The sequence below is a fragment of the Fukomys damarensis genome, unplaced genomic scaffold (assembly GCF_012274545.1).
Source record: "Fukomys damarensis isolate Sample0158 unplaced genomic scaffold, DMR_v1.0_HiC HiC_scaffold_22, whole genome shotgun sequence".
Lineage (NCBI taxonomy): Eukaryota > Metazoa > Chordata > Mammalia > Rodentia > Bathyergidae > Fukomys > Fukomys damarensis.
The window spans coordinates 13586294-13596208 of NW_022900934.1; positions in this window are offsets into that span (position 1 = coordinate 13586294).

The window sequence follows — 9915 nt, forward strand, 5'->3', positions numbered from 1 at the left end:
TTTGTTTTTTTTTTTTTTTTTTTTTTGTACTGGGGATCAAATTCAGGTCCTTGAGCTTGTGAGGCAGGCACTGGAGCCGCTGAGCTAAATCCCCAGCCCTGTGTAGAAGCTTTTAAATTTGATATGATCCCATTTGATGATTATTGATGTTATTGCATGTGCAATTGAGGTTCTGTTCAAAAGTTCTTGGCTACACTTAAGCCTTCAACAGTTTTACCTTTTTTGTCTTCTATAATAGATTAAATGTTTCTGTTTTCACATTTAGATCTTTGATCCATTTTGATTTTAACTTAGTACGTGGTAAGAAATACAAGTCTAGCTTCAATTTTCTGGATGTGTACAGCCAATTTTCCCAGCACCATTTGCTAAATAGACTGTCTTTCCTCCAGCATATATTTTTGGCCCCTTTGTCAAATAACAGATAGCTGGTGTGCCTGGGTTTGCTTCTGCTGCTTTGTTCTTTCCTGTTGATCCATGTGTCTGTTTCTGTGCCAGTACGTGCTGTTTTTACCACTGTAGTTTGACAATATAACTTGAAATCTGGGATTGTGATGCCTCCTGCTTTGCTGTTGTTGCTTAGGATTGATTGCTTTCACTACTTTGGGTCTCTGCTGGTTCCATATGAATTTTAGGATTTTTTTTTTCTAGTTCTGTGAGGAATGCTGTGGATATTTTGATTGATATCGCACCAAGTCTGTATATCAGTAAAACCTCTGTTCCAAGGCCACACTCTGTACAATCAGTCTCTTCATTGGTTCTGAAGCGGGGAGTCATCCCCAGAACCCAGGTGAGATGTACCCTGGAGTCAGCTGCCAGAATTTGGACTTTGGGGAATGGACCAGTATCTATGTGGTTAGCTGCTCCAAATTCCTAGTCATATCTGTTCTGGTTTAGAGTTCCCTGTCCTGCCACAAACAGGCTGCAAGGTCCAAAGTGCTCTTTGGAGGGCCTTGCCTCTCCACCCAAGGTCATTTGCAGGCTTTGGGCAGCTATTGGGCTGCCTGAGGGTCTGAAAAGTCACAGAAGAAAGTTTCATCACTACGTCCATGTCGTCTACTTGGAACAGCACAATGGGCAAGAACGTGCCCTTGGGGCTTACAGGAGTGATGGCACTGTGCCCTCACCAGGGCCTTTGTGCACTGTATCATGGCTTCTGAAATTTTGGATCTTCCCAGCCAAGTTCTGGAATTTTGGCATAACTGTGCTCTTTCTGCACTATGAGTTACCAACCATTTCTCTTTGATTTGCTTCAAGTTTTAAACTTAAATATATTTAATTTACAAGGAGTGTTTTTTTAAGCCAGGAGCTATAATAAAAAACAAAAACCACTTAAAGGTAACTATAAGAATAAATAAAGTGAAATGTCCGATTGCAGAGACATGCCAAAGTGTCTGACCCCAAAGGCATCTCTGTGAGTCATAGGGGTAGATTTCCACATGGTGAGGTGTTAAAGGGTTACTACCACTCAACGTAGACCCTCTCCATGGATAATAAAAAGCAAAGGAAAAGCAAGAGGAAATAACTTTCACTTTTTGCCATTTAATGTTATTATTTAAATGTCATATAGACCATACAATATTGCCTGCATATCCTCATTGGGGGCCTCTCACTCCTGGAGAAATGTTCCATCATCTCCTCTGATCTAGCAACAGTTTCTCTCTGTCACACCCTCATCAGCAAGACCTGTCTGTTCCACAGGCAAAACATATCCAGAATGGAATCCTTTCTTGCCATTGATGCTCTGGTCCAAGTCACCGTCATCTCAGCTAGTGGAATCTTTTACACAAAAAACTCATCTGCTGGGATTGCTACAATAAGCAAGATGGGTAATAGCATGAGGCTGTAGAAAAGCTGGAAACTCACACACTCTTGGTGGGATTATAAGGTCTCTGGGCCTCTTGGAAAGCAGTCTGGCAGCTCCATGAAGGTTGAACTCACAGTTCCACTGTAACCCAGAAATGCCACTTTTGTTTATGTCCCTAGGAGAAATAAAGACCTGTATCTGTACAAAAATGTGTACACTAATGTTCAGAGCAGCATTATCCGCAACAGCCAAAAAGTGTAAACAATCTAAATTATTATCAACTCATGAATGAAGAATAAATGTGGTACACAGTAGAATGGACTATTATTCAGCAATAAAAAGGAACAAAGCATTGATGTATTCTAAGATATTATGGGTGAACCTTGAAGTTGTTACATTAAGTGATAGAAGCTGACACCAAAGGACCATGTATTATATGGTTCTGTCTATGTAAACGTCCAAGAAGAGGAGAATCTATAGAGAAAAAGTGGATTAGTAGTTGCCAGAGGCTGGGCAAGTGGTGGGGAGATAAGGAATGACTGATATGGGTGTGGGTTTCTGTTTGGGGTGATGAAAATGTTCTACACTGATTGTAGTGATAACTGCATCTGTGAATGCAGTTGGAGAAATAGTCCATCAAAAACCATTATATTATGTACTTTAAAAAATGGTATTAGGGAGTGAACCAAGGGCTTTATTGTGAGTTACAACCCCATTCCTTTTCAATGTTTTATTTTGGGACAGGCTTTTGCTAAATTTTTAAGTTGCACAGGCTGACCTTGCACTTGTGATCATACTGTCTCAGCCTTCCAGAATGCTGCATTATAGGCATGTGACACCACATTTGGCTAATTGTACCCTTTTGATATGGTGAATTACATGGTACGTGAATCAAACCTCAGTGATGCTGACTTCTTACAAAATGAAAGCAGAATGTGCCATTCTAATTAAATTTCTGCTGAGCAGCTCATGTTTCTCAGCACGAAAGTTCTAACTTTCAAAGTCCATGTCATCGACTTGCTGGTTGCCCTTCTGATCCATCTCCACATTCCCAGATCCGTGATGACTTTAAGATATGTCAAGGACCTCCACTGTGTGAATGGAGACATTAAATGTGATGGCTCAAGGTAGGAATGAGCTGGAGTAGTCCAGTGGAAGTTTCTTGAGGGCAGAGGTTTGAATTTTAATCTTATTTGTGACTGTATGTACAGCCTTGTACCAAGTTGATACATAGTATTGAATAAAATAAGTGACAGCCAAGGTAGAGTAGCACACTGGCAATCCCAACTACTTGGGAGGCTGAGGCAAGATGATCACAAGTTAAAGCCCAGCCTGGGAAATTTATGAAGGTCATATCTCAAAATAAAATAAATGAAAGGGGCTGGGGATACAGCTTAGTGATAGCTTGTTTATCTAGCATGCATGAGGCCTTGGGTTCAATATCCAGTATGAAAGAAAGAAAGAAAGGGAGGGAGGGAGGGAGAGAGAGAGGGGGAGAGGGAAAGAGGAAGAGTATGATAACTCCTAAGTTTACTGATGGAGGAAACCAAATCTGGTATTCAAATATTAAGTCAACATCCTCAAAGTACTACCACAGATCATGCCTGAGGCCCAGAGATGTTAGGTAGCAAGATTCTTTACAAACCAAGATGGTTGTAGACCCAGATTCAGTGTGATAGGAACCAGTTCAGAGTTTGAATGAGGGAAGTGATTCCACTAGAATGTGAGAAAGGATGAACTAGATTTTAGAGACATGGAAGAGGGAAAGTAATAGAATTCTTCCAACAGTGTTCTCAAATTAAGCCAGGCATGGTGGCACATGCCTGCATTCCCAGCACTCAGGAGACCGAGGCAGGAGAATCCTGTGAGTTCAAGGCGAGCCTGGGCTACATAGCAAGTCCCTGTCTCAAAACACCAAAACCAAACCAAACCAAAACCAAACCCAAAGAAATCAGTCAATTATGGACTCACATTTGAATCTGCTGTGAGCTCTAAATATTCCTGATACCCAGGCCACATTCAAGCAGTCTCTGGGGCTAGAGCCTTGGAAACAGCAGTTTAGATGCTTCACAGGTGATTGCAACATGCAGCTAGGATTGGGAAACGTTGTGCTAGAAGTTTAGAGGAATGCAGCTGGCCCTGAGACCTGAGGCAGTGAGAGCAAGGATCAGCTTCTAGAGTGAACACACTTCAAGTATTGACAGTTCTTTTAATATTTGTGGGAATTTGGGACATAGAGAACAATATTCACAGCTATTTTGCTCTGTTTAATGTTTAATGTGAAAGTTGTGTTTCCCATATCTAACAGACACACATAATCCATTATTCCTTGGTATTAATGAGGGACTGGTTCCAGGACACCCCAAGAATATAAAAATCTGCAAATGCTCAAGTCTCTTATAAAAAAGGTAGAGTATTTGCACATAATCTATGCACATTAAAAATATCTTCATGGGAGTGTGCTATTCCTAGCAGTAGGATCTGAGTTACTCACTGGCTGAGTTCTGATCAGAATGCAGGAACTGGTTACCTAGCTCCAGGTGGCTCACACTTGAGCAACAAGCTAAGCTCCTTTTTATTATAGTTTTTCCTTGCTACATCAGACGTCCTTAAATCCCTATATTCTATGTGGAATTCAATGTTGAAAGACTTGAGTCACACCCCCCCACACAATGAATTGTTATTTAGGTTTTTCATGGAAGGAAAGAACTGATCTCCTGGCCCTGTGGCATGTTTTTAATAGAGCTCCCCTCTGGTTCTGATGTAATATATTATAAGACACTGTTGCTCCCTCTGTAATCCCTCAAAAGAAGTTTTATAAGCTATAAAATCGTAGTTTAAAAAAAATTTGTAGAGAGCTGAAGACACAAAGAAACCTAATAGACCTGAAGTCTCAGAGGCCATGCCAAGCTCATCATAGAAGAGAAGGGTCCTGGATACTTCACGTCCTACTTCAACTGGTTGAGGAGGAGGACTCTGCCTTATGTGATCAAGAGGAGACAGATGTTCAATTGCTGCACGTGAGTTGCTGTGAAGATTGGGATGGAGAAGATCCTTACTTGTGGGCTAGGTCTGCGTGCATCTGTTGGCCAACTCTTACTATGGAATTTACAAGCGTGGGCTTGGCACACCAAAAGCGTGGGAGAGCAGGACCAAGGATCTCCTAGGAAGAAGGAGGCCTCTCTCAAGTGTCAGGCATTCTCAAATATGGGGGCAGGGCAGGAAAACTGAGAGAAAACCTAAGGTGATACATTTTCACCTGTGAAAGATAAGGAGTGAGACAGAAGAATGCAGAAATGTCCTCCCCTTCCAGGCACTCCAACTTTTGATTATCAGAGTCTTAGAGTGGTGTAGGTAACGAAGAGACAGCTATCAATAACCAAATGAATGACCATGGGTTGGAAAAGTCTTCACAGGTACAGGAAAAGAGGGGCAGGATTTGTGAAATATGATAACTTCCTAATGACCCAAACAAACCAAACCAAAATAAAACATGGCAACCTAACACTACGGAGGAGAGAACTCCACCGTTTCAAAATTGGACAACTCTACTGCCCAATTATGACAGACCTTTGGAACCTTACCAGTGCTCAGGAAAAGCTTTGCTCAAACATTTGGAGGCAGCAGTGAACGAAAAGTAAACCACACTAAAGTTGAAACCCAGCTCAACTGCAGCTCACCTGGATGAAGTTCACACTGACAAAAAAGTCCACAATAGTATTCATCCATCTGGAGTAAATACAGACACTAGACGTACCCTTCATTCTCTACCATTCCTTCTCGTAACATTTTCACAGTATGTTGAAAGATTAACAAATACAGAGAAAACAATGAAAATGTGGCAGTTATGGGAAAGAGGCCCAATAGAAGCAGAGCTAGAGTGGCCCAGGTTTCTGAATTCTCAAGAGACTTAAAACCATGACCAAAATGGAATGACCTAAAGAAAAGGATGCATAAGTACATGAGAAATTTCAGCAGAGACATTGAAACTATAACAAGAATTAATGAAAATGCTAGAGTTGAAAAATACAGTATTAGAAATATAGGCTTAGGTCTAAAGCATACTGGATATAGCCAAGGAAAATACCAATGAAGTTGAGAACAGAAAATATAAATTTCTCAAAGAAACACATAGTGAAAAAATATAGCAGAAAGGCCCTGAGAGTGGTAAGACATCATCAAACACTCTGACATAAGTGTAACTGAAATTCTAGAAGGTGAGGAGCATGAGAATGGGGGAAAAAGAAGTATTTGAAGAGATAAGGACTGGGATCATTCCAAAACTGATGAAAGTTATCAATGCACAGACTGAAGAAGCTCAGAAAACTCCATCAAAATAAATACTCCAAGAAAAACACACCTAAGGACATCATAATCAAGTTGCTGAAAAGTCAGATATAAGTGTATCTGTCAGAAAGTCACAATAAAAAGGTATATTGCCAATAAGGAACACAAATGGCATTTAATTTCTTACCAAAATCAATGTGAACTTAAAGATAATAGAATATCTGTAAAGTGCTTAAAGAAAAAAAAAAAAGCTGTCAACCCAGGCTTGTGTATCCAGTGGAAAGACTTTAAAAATAAAGGTAATAAAAAGGTACTTTTAGAAAAGCAAAAGCAGAATTTACTCTCATAAATCATCACTATAAGAAATGAGAAGATAAACAATTCTGGATCTTCAGGAAGGAACAAATAGATACTGTAAACATCTGGGGAAATAAACAAGATTGTTTTAAACGTAACATTATTTTTTTCCTTATGTATATTTATACGTATTTGTAAAAGATTATAGGGTATTTAAAATTATAACAATTAAGTGTGAAATATTTATAGTGGTGCTTTTGTAAGTGTTTAACAACTGAGAAAATTCCTTATTTACAGCATTTTATTATTATTGTGGGTGGTTTCATGCTGACATCAGTTATATAGCTGGCTCACAAATTTTCTGCAAATTCAACAATTGTCCTTCATAGTTAGCAGAAGTTAGTGTTTATAGTATACATAAATTTAAAAAGACTATAAATATGTAAAGGGTAAAAGGAAGTAGGAAATGGAGTGATGCTTTTTAAGGGTCTGAGATTATTATTTGAAGTAGACTGATAAAGATGCATGTCATATTCTAAGTACTAAAATAACAACACAGAAGCATTGCTTAACCACTTATCAGTCCAATTATTTAAATACAGGGTGACCAAAATTACATTTTCATTGATTTTTATAAGATAATATAACAGGAAATATAAAAATGACAATTTTATCAAATTTATTCAATACAAGAATTAACTGGTTGAAATGATACCTGCCCAAGTGACACTTGGGATAGTTAGTATGTAAACAAACATGATCACCTCAAGTGATGCTTGGGATAAACTGTTAAGTGGTTAAAATTAACACAGAAAATAAGTAGAATACTAAAAGCTGTGCTGGTGATACATACCTGTAATTCTAAAACTCTTGGAGGCTGAGACAGAAGGATAAAAAATTTGAGCCCAGCCTGGGCAACTTAGAGATTTAGTGACTCCCTATCACAAAATAAAAAATAAAATAAAAATTAAAAGGGCCAAGGGTATAGTTTATGGTGATGGCCTTGAATTCATTCTGAATTTCAATGAATGAAAACAGAGGCAATATATTCATCTGGCACCAAAAGAAGGTAAGAGAGAAGGATTAGAACAGAGAAACAAAGAACAAATAGGAAAAATAGAAAATAAATAGCAAAATGAGGCACTTACATCCAACCAGCTAAATAATTATATTAAATGTAAATGGACTAAACACTCCAATTAAAAATCAGAGAATGTTGGACTAGATTAAATAAAGTTCATTGATACATGTACACAAAAACAAATACAGAAGCACAAATAGGTTGATAGTTAAAATGGAAAAGTTATAAAATATTAAGCATTAAGGAAAGCTAATATAATAAGCTCTATTAATAGCAGACACAATAATGTCGTGAGTGTTCTAACTTATGTTTGACAGTTGAAACAAAAATTGCCAGTTGTGGTTCCAAATATGTGTTGAGGAAATACTGAAAACAATATTGTAAGTAGGATGAGGTAAAAGGACATAAAGGTAAGTAAAGTTTCCGTATTTCATTGAACCTGGTAAAATGACAATACTGGGGCCAGGCTCAGTGGTGCTTTGCCTGCCTGGCAAGTGAAAAGTCCTGAGTTGGATTCTCAGTACAAAAACAAACAAACAAACAAAACAAAACAAAACTAGTAGACTATATTAGTTATACTAGTAGACAGTACTAGTAGGCTATAGTAAGTTATGTATATGATAAGATCTACCTATCTATATATATATATGTGATATAGATAATAAGATGTGTGTGTATATATATATATATATATATGCCATATAAACAACAAAAACAAACAATACAAATGGTGCAAAGGACTTTTTTCCAAAGAAGCTATATAGATGGCCAATAAGCACATGACTAGATGTTCAGCATCAATAACTATTAGGGAAATGAACATCAAAAACACAATGAGATATCATGTCATACCCTTTGGTAATTATATGGTAATTATGAAGAAAAATAGACAGTGAGTGTTGATGAGGTGGTGGTGAAATTGGAGCCCTTGTGCTCTGTAATGTAAATGGAATGGAATGTAAAATGGTGGGTTGTCGGTGGAAAGTGGTATGGCCATTCCTAAATATATAAATAAAGATATAAAAATAAACTTTAAACATTGAAATATAATATGACCCGTCAGTTCCACTTCCAGTAGGCAGAGACTCGGGCATATTCACACACCCATGTTCATAGCAGCATGATTCACATTTGCCGAAAGGTGAAAACAACTTAATGTCTATCAGGAAATGAATGGATAAAGAAAATATGGCCTATGCATACAATGGAATCCTATTCAGCCTTAAAAGGAAAGAAATTCTCATACAAGATACAACATGGATGATCCTTGAAGACACATTAAGTGAAATAAGCCAGTCACAAAAGGACAGAGATTCTATGATTCCATTTATAATAAGGTCAGTCAAATTCATAGAGCCAGAAAATAGAACGAGGCTACCAGGGGCTGGAAGATGGGGTAATGGAAAGTTATTGTTGAACAGGTGCAAGTTGCAGAGTTATGAAAGTTCTAGAAAAAAATGTGAAAAATTCTGGTACACAAGGTTATGTGAAGGCGTGGTCCAAAGGGAAATTTCGCTGCGAGAACTTCAGAATTAAAATGTTTGCTCTGGGAAGTCTGTGGAGAGGATGAAAAGACAGGCTCCAGTCTGAGAGGACTATTTGCAAGCCATGCAGTCGACAGAGGACTGTTGGGCATCTAGAATATATGAAGAAGCCTGAAAACTACCAGCAAATAAGCCAATTAGAAAACAGGCAAACGACAACAGGAGAGAGGTCACCCAGGAAGACACGCAGAAGGCAAATGCGGGCAGGAAAAGATATGAAACATCCTTAGGCATGAGGAAAATATAAATCAGAGCCAGCGAGACCCATCGGAATGACTGAACTGAGAAGTACTGGCCACCCCATGTGCGGCGTGGACACGGAGAAACTCGATTATTTTCACGCTGCTGTCGGAGACGTCACTTCAGGAGACAGCTTGAGCTTTAAAAGCTAATCCCGTGGGGACCACACCTCCCAGCGGGGGCTCTCCCTGCACCTTTGTCCAAGGGGAAGGAAAAGGTTCCGAGGCGCTCCAGCCCACAGTTCGGGGGAAGATCGGAGTAACAGTGTCAGGGGCAGTAACCACTGCCACCCCAGAGCCCTTGCCCGGCCAGGCGCGTCCCCGAGCATCTGGGCGCTCAGCCTTCCCGACCGACCTCACGTCTGGGGGGACTAGGGTTAAAATCGCTCCCGCTTTCACGACGCGCACACGGAGGCCCCGATTTCCATGGGTTGCTCAAGGCCACGCAGTAGGTGGCAGAGCCAGGATTTGAACTCAGGTGATACTACTAACAAGCGCCTTAATCCCCACAAGGTCCTTATCGCCCCTTTCACAAGCGAGTAAACAGGGATGTGGAAAGGTTAAACCAGCGGTCCCAGGACACCGAGCCGGAAGCGGCGATGCTTAAACCCAAGGCCGCGCTCCCCGCGGGCTGGGTCGCTGCGCCCTGGACCTCGCCTAACT